Here is a 14,212-nt window from a genome sequence, read left to right on the forward strand (position 1 = left end):
TTCTTCCCAATAAAATTAGTTGAATCATGCTTATTAAGATAGAGGGACCAAATTAGTCCTGTAATGTCACTACCATCTTGTGCAATGTCCATACTTGCCTACATCTCTGTCCACAGCCATGAGCTCCATCATTCCTCACTGCTTCACTTTTACCCCATTGCCTCTCAACATTCTAATTTCCCTTCTCCTAGTAGTGATGTGTGCTGGAGCCAGCTTTTACCAGTTTATGAGAGAAGATTGTTAAATTTTCAGAAATTATGTGAGCCAGCCGAAACCGGTTTGGCTCAGTGGATAGAGCGTTGGCCTGCGGACTGAAGGGTCCCGGGTTCAATTCCGGTCAAGGGCATGTACCTTGGTTGCGGGCACATCCCCAGTAGGGGTTGTGCAGGATGCAGCTAATCGATGTTTCTCTATCAACGATGTTTCTAACTCTCTATCCCTCTCTCTTCCTCTCTGTAAAAAATCAATAAAATACATATATAAAAAAAGAAATTATGTGAGCCAATTGTTAAACATAAGCTAGTGTTAAAATTAAGTTATGTAAACGTTCAATTAAATAAATTACATGAAAAATAAAAGGAAAGAAATACTCAAAATCCATCACTTCCTAACTATTTTTACTACATTTGAGCATCTTTGTTCTTGGAGTCATGGTTCCCAACCTTTTTTTGGCCATGCCCCACCTAAGCATCTCTAAAATCCTGATGGCCCCCATCTGACATATAATTCTTATTATTAAAAAATGAAATCCTACTCACATTGGAGAAGCCTAAAAGGCCATTAACTTGGTCTAAACAAGCTTCCAAAGAACATTGCATCCAGGAAAGAGAAAAATAAAAGAACGAAAGGACAGTTGAAGTACTGAGGAAGAAATCGCATTAATACCTTAATAAAAAAATTAAAAAATTTAAAAAAAAAGAAATCACTAAAAAAAAATTGTCAAAAAAAAAATAATAATAATAATATGAAGTGATATGAAAAAATATCAAATAAAGTTTCAAAACATATAATAGAAAACTGAAATGTATGAATATATCACAATATATATTTATATACTGTATATATACTGTATATATTTATATACTATATATTTATATACTGTATATGCATAAATATATCACAATATATATTTATATACTGTATATGAGGCCCCTAGAACCATAAGAAATGCAAAAAAAAAAATCATTGTTAATAACTCATTCTCGAATTGCCTTCCTTAAAAATCAAATTGCCCCCCTGTGAGGTGTGTGCCCAATGTTGGGAACCACTGGTGTATAGCATCTGTACAGTGGAAATACTGTACACAGTACATCGTGTGTTACTATGGTCTCTTCTCAACCCCACCTTCCTGACATGAAATAGTCATGTTGCTCTTTGAAATCAAGTCATAATAAGAGTATTTACAGCAGAGAAATCAGCAAATGCTACACTACATCTCAGCCCTTGGTGTGTTGTTTTAATTGTTTAGACCAGAGGTCTTCAATCTCTAGCCAGGAGCTTATTTTTGTATGACCCTTGAGGTAAAATGGTTTTTATATTTTAGGATTGTGAAAAAATCCAGAGCCTGACTTTGGAAGAGACATTAATACTGTGTTATGTCAGTGTGGAAGGAAACCCATGGTGTTTCTAATTTGCTGTGCTCTGCCTTCCAGCCAGGACGTGTGCCTCCAACCAGGCTCTTCCTGCCTTCTTCTACCTCCTCGCTGAGATGATAAGTCTGGCATTGGGACTCATCTGACAACTAAATTTGATGGAGCACAAGGCAAATGAATCCAATCATCTCACCACCAGACTCAAACTAGCTCCAAAGACCCAACAATGGTAAAAATATGTTTTGATTAGTAGAAGCATTAAATAAGGCACCACCCTCAAAAAAAAAAAAAAAACCCTATCATCAGATCACAATGTTAAGCAGATATTTGGCAATTATTCAGGTAATTGGATCAATGTAAGTGGCCAGACCACCCCTTCTCTCCTCTGTCCCTAAAAAAAACAAAACAACAACAACAAAAAAAACGATTTGGAAACTTAATGATTTACTTTGCCAAAATTATCTGGGTAATTACAAATGTGTCCTTTTTTTTTTTTTTTTTTTAAGGTGACAACTCACCTCTGTATCATTCTGAAATCCATAAATGCTTGAGAGTTTTTTAAGGAACTGCCTTCACTTAAAGACCAACCTAATAAGTATCAATTGAATTCTTTAAATATTTACCAGAAAGGCAACAATTAAACCTGAAAGCTGAAACTCAGCAGAAGCAAAACACTTTAGTTTCCTTACTCCTTATCTCTGCCCCTGTGTACCCAGGTTTCTGACCATACCCAAGCATCAGAGTTCCACCATCCCAGTCTAATTCAGGCTCACCTCTTCCTCCTAATGGATTACCCTGTCTGCAGCCCTACCCATTTCCTACATTGCAGCCAGAATTATCTTTCTGAAACTTAGATTTCACTTCTTTCTTTAAATATCTTCAGTTGGACACCTTTGCCCAGAGAATAAATCCCAAATCCAAGCCAGGTCCCAGAAGCCTCCTAAGCAGCTAGCTCCAGTTTCTCTTTCCAGAGTTACATCCTTAATGAGCAGGTACTTCTACATCACTGGTTCCCAATGTTGATGTACATTAAAATCACCTGGGAGCTTCTAAAAATCCTGATGCCAAGGTCACAGCCACATCAATCCAGTCAGTTCTTTGGGTGAAGCCTGCATCTGGCACCTTAGGCGATATCTATATGTATAAAAGCCTAAGCGACCATTATGATGGAACAACCGGAATGACCAGTTGCTATGACGTGCACTGACCATCAGGGGGCAGATGCTCAATGCAGGAGTTGCCCCCAGCCTGCAGGCCCTGATCGCCGATGGGGCCTGCCAGCCAACCTCCCGGTTCCTCCCCTGGCCGACAGGCCCTGATCTCCCAATTGGGGCCGGGCCCCTGGGCTGGGAAGGGAACTGGGGATGGGTGGTGGCAGACATGACCCCTTTCCCAGGGGGCTGACGGCTGGCTTTCTCCTTGGGGCTGGCAGCCAGCCTCCCAGGTCTCTCCTCGTGTCCCTCCCCCCGCCAGCAGGTCCCGATCACCCATTGGGGCCAGGCCCTTGGCTGGGATGGGGAACCGAGGGTGGGTGGTGGCGGATTCGGACTGTGAGGGAAGGAGGAGGCGGGAGGCAGGGAAGTGGGGAACCTGATTGGCCCTGATCACCAGACAGGCCTAGGGACATAACCTGTGCATGAATTTCATGCACTGGGCCTCGAGTCAAATGTATAATGGTATTTTGGTTACTCAGATTGTGTGGAGGACTAGAAACTGTCCTTAGAACTTTTTTTTTTTCAAACCCATTATCATAAATACATGGTACAATAATTTGTTTTAGTGTATCTCCTGTATTCAACTTTAAGGTCCTGGAAGGGAGAGTCTGTATTTAATGTTTCTGTTATATTGATAACTAGAGGCCCGGTGCACATCCCTCAGCCTGGCCTGCGCCCTCTCGCAATCTGGGACCTCTCAGGGGATGTCGGACTGCCAAGGGATGTAGTAGTGCTCGAAGCAGCAGGCGGCTGGGTGCCACGCTGCTCCCGGTCATCCTGGCCCCTTTGCACCTGCCACCGCCGCCACTCAGTAGCATTGCCGCAGAGGCAGGAGAGGCTTGCGCAGCTGCAGCTGCACTAACCAGCCATGAGCCCAGCATCTGGCGCCCATCAGCTGAGCAGCACTCCCACTGTGGGAGCACACTGACCACCAGGGGGCAGATCCTACATTGAGCGTCTGCCCTGGGTGGTCAGTGGACATCATAGCGAGCAATTGCGCAGCCTTAGCATATCATTAGCATATTACGCTTTGGTTGAATGAACAACCAGATGACTGGACACTTAGCATATTCCTATATAATAAAAGCCTAATATGTTAAGTGTCCAGTCATCTGGTCGTTCATTCAACCAAAGCGTAATATGCTAATGATATGCTAAGGCTGCGCAATTGCTCGCTATGATGTCCACTGGCCACCAGGGGGCAGACAGTCGACTGGTCAACCAGTCGCTATGATATGCACTGACCACCAGGGGGCAGACGCTGTAGGTTAACTTGCTGCTGGGGTCCAGCCGATGGGGACTGAGCAAGACAGGCCGGACACACTCTGGAGCCCTCCCATGGTCCCTCCTGGGCTGGCCAACCTCCCACGTCCCTCCCTGGCCCCAATTGTGCACTGGTAGGGTCCCTCAGCCCGGCCTGCACCCTCTTGCAATTCAGGACCCCTCTGGGTATGTCTGAGAGCTGGTTTTGGCCTGATCTCCCTCAGTGCAGGAGCTGCCCCCTGGTGGTCAGTGTGCTCCCACAGCTGGAGGCGGTTCAGCCAGAAGCCAGGCTCACACCTCTCCTGCCTCCAGCAGGCATAATCTCCAGTGAACAGACTGCAGTCCCAACACCCAGGTGGTAGGGGTGTAGCCAGAATGACCAAGGATCAGCCACTGCTGGCCCCTGGAACTCTCCCTTTGGACCCTGTGGCTGCACTGCACCCCTTACCTATTGCCCTCTGGGTCTCCAGATGCAGGCTGGGGAAAAACCCACAGAGGCGCTTCATGTCTGGGCCCACCCCCATCTTGAGAGCGAGCGCCAGTGAAGTCAGCCCAGTGACCAACACCCACGTGTGTCCCCTGGCAAGCCCTTCCTAACTTCCACCTATCACCCAGCCCCAGCCCCAGCCCCATCTCCCCAAAAGGTCGGCGTCCTGGCACTGAATACCTGCTCCTGGATCCCTGCAGAGCGCTGGTTGGCTCTGGTGGGCGGAGGGGCACCAGCAGGTGCTGGCCTGACCTGTTCGGTTCAGGCAGCCCCACACTTGGGCTGGTAGTTGCATGGAAAAATCACCCCCTATAGCCTGCAGTACAATCTGCTGTGACCAAATGCAGCGTGGACCGTTTGCATGTGACCTGGACAACCTTGATACCTATGCCGGCCCCCTGGAACTCCCCCTCGGGCATCAAGGCCATGTTCCACCCCTTAGCTATTGCCGTATTCCTTCGGATGTGGAACTAAAATACTATGAATGTGCCTTACCCGGACCACAATCGGCCTCTCCCTCCTTACTTCCTACCACCCTCAGCTGCCACTTCCAAGCCGGACTAGTCCCCACCTCCCCTCCAGAGAGAGTCCTGGAAAAAGTGAGAAAATCCCAACCCGACAGTCTGATGAGCGGGTCTCCCATGCCTGTCTTCGGCCAAGCCCATCACGCCCTTCCCAGTCCTGGCCGGCTTCTGGGCTCCCACGTTCCCTGTGGATCCCTGTGGATCCCTGGCTGCTCCCACAGTCAGGCAGGCCCACTGCGGCTCCCGCAGACAGACCCTGTGGTGCTGGTACCTGGCCCGAGGATGCCCGCAGCTCAGCCAGAACTTGCCACGAGGCACATACCCCATAAGCCTGCAGGTACAATCTCCAGGGAACGGATGAAGCACGGACACTCAGAGTAACAGGGACGAGCCTGATATCACCGCCAGTCTCCTGGAACTCTGCCTCGGGCATCGAGATCAAGTCTCATCCCCTACCGATTGCCCTGGAGCTACAGAGGAAGGCAGCAATATAACAGTGGCCACAAGGTGGCAACTGACAATTGGGGTAAAAGTCAGAAAGATGGATCTGAAGGGTGGGGCATGGGCAAGAGAGCACCCCCGCCCTCCAAGATCCCCAACTTTGTATTGTTCACCTTGGAGCGTCTCTTATCCAGCTCCAAGTGGTGGAAAGCGTCCAGCATGGCCCAAGGCGTCCACTGGGGACCTCCCGGCTGGTAAGGCGCAACCCTGGCTGCAGAAGGGACATTTGGAAATATTTTCTCAGGAAGCTGCAGGGAGGAGGACAGACTCCTCACACGACTTGCAACTTCCCGGCGGCTCACTGGGACGTGGAAGCTCCCCAGGCACGCAGGCGTGGGCTCCCGATTTCCTTTCAATGTGCACAAATCTGTGCACTGGGCCACTAGTATATAGATATTGAGGTAGTACTTGGTACCTAATAGGCATCCAGTAAATGTTTGTCAAGTAAAATAACAAATAAATAAATGAAGTATATCAAACAGGACATTGAACTAGTGTGAAGTTTAAGAGGCCTTAAAAATAAGGAATCATTTTTCTTATTTATGAAACAAGGTCATTTTCTTTCTTCCTTTCTTCTTTCTTTTTTTTTTTTTTTTACAAAGGGAATCACTTTAAAGGACAAAGCACCCCATTTTTCTCCTGAACTGATCACCATAGACCTTAAAAGTGATCATGGTAGAAAGAGCATTGCCTAGAAACCAGGAGACCCAAAGTTCAGTCCTTTTTTGCCATTACCAAAAACAATCTCCATAATTGTTTCTATGAAATGCTTGATATGTTTCAGGTGCTTTACTTTATTTTCTTATTTAATACTCAGCAACACTCCTACAATGTAGGTATCATTAGTAACCTAATTTCATAGAAATGAAAATTAAGGTTTACACAGGATAAATACATTGCTCAAGTCCCGACACTAGCTGAGCCAGATTGAAGCCCAGTAAGCTTGTCCCTGGCACAGAGGCCGCCTGTCCCCCATCCTGGCTACAGTTTGAATCACTTTGAGGAGATTTACCAGGGCCCACCCCCAGAGTCTGACTAACTAGCCCAGTGAGCCCTGGTTATCGGTACTTCTTGAACACTTCCCAGCCCTTGTAATGTGCATCCAGGGTTGACGGCTCCCACTTCAGGCTCTTTCTACTCTAAGCTTATGTGTCCTCACAAAAGCCACTTCTCTAGCTTCGGTTTCCTCCATACTAAGGTGGCTGGAACCAATTATCCTGGTGATAATTTGAGCTTGAATCTTGAGGAATGTATCCCTGCCCCATCTCCACCCCCCAACACCGTGAAGAGGGTCACTAGTGAGTACACCTACCTGCTCTTTCAGTCCCAGGCAAAGGGACAGAGAGCACAGACGAGTCCACTGACTGGTAAACTAGCCCTGTCATGGACTGACATGGTTTCCTCTGCCTGCCTTAGTGGCAGGTGTGAAAATGTAGAAAACCCAGCCTGTCCTTTTAGGAAGGGAATCCCAATGAGCAGGATAAGAGAGAGCTGAGCAGGTAGAAACTACTGGTGGTTCAAGTACATACTAGTCACGTAGGTAAATGCCTGGGCCAAGACCTGGTAGTTCCCAAGGAGGAAAGGATTGCCCCGGGGAGGGTCTGTCTTAGCCTGCTATGCTCCAAGGTCAAGGGGGATCAAAGTGGCTTTAGGATGGTGCCGAAGGCACAACTCAGACAAGTCTCTAGCTCCTCTCTTAAGACCAAAAGTTCAAACCACCCAAGAGAAGTCTTTTGGTCTAAAAATGATCAGGGCCCAGCCTGTAACTCTTAGGGCCATTCCACCCTGGTCTAGGCACAAGTGTGGGATATACCATGCCTTTATTTTTATTATATTTGGCAACTCATTTAAAGATACTAAAACCTCTCTTGTGTCTCTGCCATGTGCTCAATAGCATTCCAAACTTTTCACATAGCACCAACCCCACTGCTGAAAGCCCGGTTTCTGTGTCCATTTCTCCAGTGAGACTGTAAGCCACAGGTGGGCATGGCATGCCTGTGTTGTTCACTGCAGTGTCCTCAGCTCCTAGTGCCTGTCTGTTCTTAAGAGCTTCATACATATTCATTGAGTGAACAAATGATTAAATGTAAAGGTTATCTGACAAGTGAACACGGCAACACTTGCTACCTACTTCACGGAGAAGTGGTGAGACATGAGCTGCTCTGCGTATGGCAAGACTCTCCTGGCCTAGGCTGCACATGGCTTCTTTGAGTTAAATAAAGATGTTTGCTTTCCTGACAGTTTCTTGTTTTCTTATGAAGCCCATATAATTCTTACACTTAATAATTTTTAATTACAAAGCCAAACCATGACTTCAGTGTTTGCAGTTGTTTAAAAATCCTATCTAATAATAGACAAATATGCAAATTGACTGCACCTTCGCCACGCCCACCAGCCAATCAGGACGAGTATGCAAATTACCCCCAACCAAGATGGCGGCTAATTTGCATATCAAGAAAGTGTAGAAAGAAGCCAAGAGCTGCAGAAGGGAGCAAAGCTGCAGAGAAGCAAGCAAGCCGGGGGGGGAGGAGAAGGGAGGAGTGGAGGCAGGGCCGGGGGCGAAGGAAGGAGAGTGGGCAGGCTGGCGGAAAAGGGAGAAAAGCAGGCAGGCTGGCGGAGAAGGCGGGGCGGGGGAGAAGGGAAGAGCGGAGGTGGGGCCTGGGGAGAAGGAAGGAGAGCGGGCGGGCTGGCGGAGAAGGGAGAAAAGCAGGGGGGCTGGTGGAGAAGGCAGGGCAGGGGACAAGGGAGGAGAGCAGGCGGGGCGGGGTAGAGTGCAGCAGGAAACCCTATTGCAGGATTTTTCCTGCAACGGGAACGCTAGTGTATTAATATAAAAGCCATCAGAGGCAGCAGCCCTGTGCTGACCTGAGCAGGGCTGGCTGGAGTCACAGTCAATGCTCCTAGAAGGCTCATAACAGCAGTAAAGGTCAAAGCCCTGTTTTCAGCAGGAAATGTAGAAAACACCCTGCCCTTTCACCTTCACGTTACCGCACAGAAAACAAAAGCAACATTATCAGCGGCTTCATCCACAGAGGAAGCAGAGCCTCCCTGAACGCTCAGATGCTGGTGGTTTTAAAGCCTCACGTCCCACGATTACATCAAACCATTTAAAGTTTGACCCCTGCCAACACAGTTTGTTTCAAAGAGCGCTTTCAGCAATACTTGCAATCATCACAAAAATCAATGTTATTATCCCCTTGTTGAAGATAAGGAAAATTGGTCTGGTTTCTATATGACTTCCTCTATAACCACAGAAGTGGGTGAAAACCTAGGGATGTTGCCTGGCAATCCACAGGGCTGGTCCCACTGCCAACCTGCCTGACCTCTGGAGACAGACAGTGCAGACCCTGAAAGTGCCCAAATTCCTGCAGCACATTTCTGTGTAGGCCTGTAATTGCATTTTTAAATATTTTGCTCCCCATCCGAAGGTGCTCAAGGACACAACACAAATCAGTGAGGGACTTGGCAATGGGGACAATGTGAAAAATTAAGGATCACAACCAATAGTAAACTAAAAACTGGGGAGCCATAATTTTGTACTTTGCATTGCATATGAGCGCCTTCATAAACTACAAAATGCTCACTTTTGTTCCGGAAGTAAGTGTAACTCTCCTGTCCAGGACACAGATCTTGCTGTTCTCAAGAGCAGCGGTCAATGACTAAGCATTCAGGGCGCCCTATTTTTGTACCAAGCACTTTACATTCTAAGCACTGCACATGCATCATATTGTTTAGTTCTCACAACAACCCCAAGAGATAGACAGTATCATTGTCTCTATTTTTGTAGATGAAGAAACTGAGACCCAGTTTTACAGAACCCTCCCCCACCCTAAGGTTACATAGCTGGGAGGAGATGGGGCCAAGATTTAAACCTGGTCTCCTTGACTCCAAAGCTCACAGTCTTAATCATCTATATATATAAAAGCCTAAGTGACCGAATGACCAAACGACTGGAATGACCAGAATGACTGGTTGTTATGACATGCACTGAACACCAGGGGGCAGACCCTCAATGCAGGAGCTGCCCCCCGGTGGTCAGTGCACTCCAGCAGCGGGAGCGCCACTCAGCTGACGGACCCATCTGGACAGCACACCAACCCAATGGCAGCCACTCACTCCCTCAGTAATCCTGCAGGTCTAATCTCCGGAGAATGGGCCAGGCACTGATGGACCAGCGCCACCGGCATGGTCCTGACAGTGCTGCTGGCCTCCTGGAAGTTGACCTCGGACACCGCGGCCTCTTCCCCTCCCTAGACGCTCCTCAAGGAAGAAATAACATAAAAGTGGCCGCCAGGTGGCTCCTGACAACCAGCATGAATGTCAGCAGGACGGATCCGGAACCCAGGCCGGCAAGGTCATCCCACCAACCAGCCCCACCCTCACCCCCCTGGGGACCCCACCTGTGCACGAATTCATGCACAAGGCCTCTAATATACTATATTGTCTCCAAAAAAGGAAAACATTATGCAAATCTGGCTAAATTCGATTCCTTGTAGTTAAGGGATATTAAAGGAATCCCATGTCCCAGAAAAATCAGTTATCTAAAGTTACTCAGAAATATTTCTGGTCATTAAGGTATCCCCTAAGCCATAGGCCAAAAATATCAGGGACTTAAATGATACTAGAGTAGAAATACAGGTCAAATCCAATTAAAGAAGATCTCAAGAGAGCGTCCAAGCTCTTAGTGAGTCCTGAAACTTTATTATATTAAACTAGAGGCCCAGTGCATGAAATGCGTGCACGGGGAGGGGGGGTCCCTCAGCCCAACCTGCACCCTCTCCAATCCAGGAGCCCTCAGGGGATGTCCTACTGACGGGAGCCCTCAGGGGAGGTCCTACTGGCCTCCCTCTGCAGGAGGCGACTGGGCTGATCAGGGGAAGGTGCCACCCCCATCACCCCACTGATGCTGCCACTGCCGGCCGCCGCAGCTGCCAAGGTGTTTTCGTCAACACAGACTCCAGTCCCTTCACCATGAAAAAATGACAACTGTCTTTAGGCATTTTCAAGATGTCTCTTTCATAGGATATGACCTTTCTTTCTTCCTTTCTTCCTTCCTTTCTTCCTTCCTTCCTTCCTTCCTTCCTTCCTTCCTTCCTTCCTTCCTTTCTTTCTTTCTTTCTTTCTTTCTTTCTTTCTTTCTTTCTTTCTTTCTTTCTTTCCTCACCTGAGGATATTTTTCCATTGATTTTTAGAGAGCGTGGAAGAGAGAGGGAAAGACAGAGAGGAACATCACTGAGAGAGGGACACTTCAATTGGTTGCCTCCTGCATGAGCCCTGACCTGGGCCCCGGCCAGGGAAGAGCCTGCAACCTAGGTACATGCCCTTGACCAAAATCGAATCCAAACCCTGCGGTTGGCAGGCTGAGGTTCTATCCACTGAGCCAAACTGGCTAGGGCAGGATATGACATTTCTTAGCCCCTCCAGCAGCGGACCTTTGTTTTTTCCTCTAGGAGTGAGGTGGAAAAACCCTAGATTACCTTCTTGGATTCTTATTACCCAAGTTACCAAGAACACTGAGAGTGGCATGTGGGGAGTTTAGCCAATGAGCAGTCAGAAAAGGTGTTTCCTCTACAGCTCACGCGCAGAGGCGGGACTGCTGGCACGCATGGCTGGCAGGCCCTGTTCTCTGCGGGCCTGCGCCATCCATGGCTTGCCTCACCAAGCACGCAGTCCCCTCCTGCCCACCTGCACGTGCAGCCTCCTCCTGAGCGGTTGTGACGTTATGGCATCCTGGCTAATTTGCATATTACCTCTTTATATTAGATACTAGAGGCCCAGTGCATGAAATTCCTGCACAGGTAGGGTCCCAAGGTCTGGCCAGAGATCAGGGCCAATCAGGGCCTTCTGGCTGGCAGCCAGAGCCTTCCTTTATTCTGTGCCACCCCCTGGTGGTCAGTGCATATCATAGTGAGCAATCGAACTCCCAGTCTCCTGGTCAAACTCCCGAGGGGACAATTTGCATATTAGGCTTTTATATACGTATATATAGATTGCCTTCACCAACTGCTAGAGGACTCACTGATCCTCCTTCACATTCTCCAAATTCTGGAACTTATCAATACATCACAGTTTAACTTTTGAGTTTATATTTATCTTTTATTGTTCACCATTTTTTTCATGCCTGCTAAACTTTGTCTCCTCAACAAGATTTTTAATTCCCAAAACTACAAAGTAATCTTCAGACTTTGTCCCCTTTCCAATCTATTGTGTGGTTACCATGTGCACAAGCTGGGTGCCTACTGAGCATGTAGAAGGTCCCCAATATAAATTATTTATTGACTTGTTTAAATAATATAGACTGGGGGTCAGCAAACTTTTTCTGTAAAGAACAAGATAGTAAACATTTTAGGTTTTGCAGGTCATCTGGTTTCTGTTGCAGCTACTCAACTCTGCTGTTGTAGGGTGAAAGCAACCATAGACCATACATAATAAGTGTGACTGTGCCCTAATAAACTTCATTTACAAATCAGGAGAGGTCCCGATTTGGCCTATGGTCTGTAGTTTGCCAATACAATAGAGCCTACTTATGATAGATTTGGGGACTAAGTTGGGAAATGTCAAATCTTAGCATTATGACAGCAGATTCTGTATCTCCCTTCAGGCCTCTTGCCCATGGAGTCCTACCTCCTGACCAAGCCAAGTCACACCTGGGACTGAAGTTTAGTTCAGCACAGTATTTTACAGTTCATTTTCCTTTGGGGCTTCATACATCAGTTTAAATTCTTTTTATTGGAGAGAGAGAGAGAAGAGAGAGAGAGAGAGAGAGAGAGAGAGAGAGAGAGAGAGAGATATTTGTTTTTTCCACTTATTTTTGCATTAATGGGTTGATTCTTGTTTATGCCCTGACTTCGGATTGAACCTGCAACCTTGGCTTATGGGGATGATGCTCTAACCAACTGAGCTACTGGGCCAGGGCCTCATAAATCAGATTAAAAAGATAAAAATCAATCACAAAGTAAAGAGTTGTCATGGTAAGTTGTAACAATAATAAGCAATTAGAAAATTATTCAAAGTATTTCACCCAGGAGTCTCTGACACTTTTTCCAGACTGCTTTTCTAAGATTGCCACTTAAATCATCCTAGACGATTTGAAATATGCATTTCACCTGAATTAAAAATCTGCAGAGAGCTGATCATCCCTAGCAGGAGGCCACCTAAAGGGGGCAAGGATAGACATTTGTCCTCCCAAAGCGAGTGCTCTGTTCTGACAACGAGAGAACTCAACAAATGAAAGAAAGAAAAGGACAAAAATCCTTTCTCTTAATCAAACTATTCAACCCTCAGTTTTGATATAATATTAAAATGTCCTTAAGGGACTGCTACCTTGACCTCATTTTAATGCACATTAAACAGATTGTTCATTATTCTTTCTGGGTTGATCTACGTATTTGTCAAGAGAGCTGCATTTGACATGAATAGAGATGGTTCAGCAGATGGCCACAAAATTTGAAATTGGGAAGCACCCTTCTAAGTCAATCCCTTTATTCTACAGAGAAGTGAAGTGACTTGCGTAGAACAGTGGACTCTTTGCTCAAATCAATAATCATAAAGCCATCCCTATATGACCTTAGTGCTCCTACCGTGAACCAGCCAGCTCCGCACACCTCTCGCTGATGTGAGAGGCAACAGATTCCCTGTTCTAAGGGGCAATCTACTAACAACCCCAAACCTCTGCTTGGCCCCAGGACAAAAACTCTTTTATATGAAATCAGCCATATTAAATAACAACTTCCTCATCTATCTGACGTAGAGCTGCTTGTGTTTTCAGAGATAGGGCAGACACTGACTACCACAACTTCCATTGTCCCTTCCACAGGGCACTCGTAAACTAGGAAGATTTGTTTCCTGCTGTCTCAACTCACCTTTCCCCATCTTGCTCTCCCTCTTAGTAACCAGGTGCTGGTATTAGTTACCACAGCCAAGTATTTGCATTTTAAGTTTACTGTGACATTAAAGGCACTTCCTCATGTCTTAGCATGTTTGGGGCATTGGGAAGCAACTAAAAAGATGTTGTTATTATAGAGATCCTCTAGGCCCACCTGACCCCTGCCAATGACAGTAAAATGAATAGATTTTATGGGACTGGCAGAGAAAGGTAAAGAGAGATAAAAGAAAATGTGCATGGATGATATCCCTACTCCAAAGATCTGATCATCCCAGGCCCTCTCCTGGTCAGATGAACAGAGGCTTAGTCCAGGCCTAGATTGCTGGACCTAGATTGAAAAATTCTGACCCTTTACATAGTCTCTAGTGAAGGCTCACTCAATAGGCCTCTTCCTCCCCCACATCTGCCCCCTTCTCACTTCGCTCCAAGTCTCTCTGATGATTATTACAAATCTTAACCCCTTTGCAATCTTAAGAAACACAGAGCTCTATCTCCTATATTATTTCTCCCTCTGATTGTGAAGTTTCTGATGAATATGTGTTAGCTCACATCTTTTAGCTTATAAAAGTATTGATAATGAACTGCCTTGGCAATGAACGTGCTCCTTGTCATTTATACAGAACTTTGTTAAGATGATTTGAACTTGGGCTAAGTAATGGCACACGAAGGGTCCCTCCTGGACTTCCTTTAGAAATAATGATATTCTTTAAAAAAGAGTTTGTTTGCTTTTTCATTTGCAGAACATA

Source organism: Eptesicus fuscus, chromosome 7, assembly GCF_027574615.1.
Source record: "Eptesicus fuscus isolate TK198812 chromosome 7, DD_ASM_mEF_20220401, whole genome shotgun sequence".
In the NCBI taxonomy this organism is placed as follows: domain Eukaryota; kingdom Metazoa; phylum Chordata; class Mammalia; order Chiroptera; family Vespertilionidae; genus Eptesicus; species Eptesicus fuscus.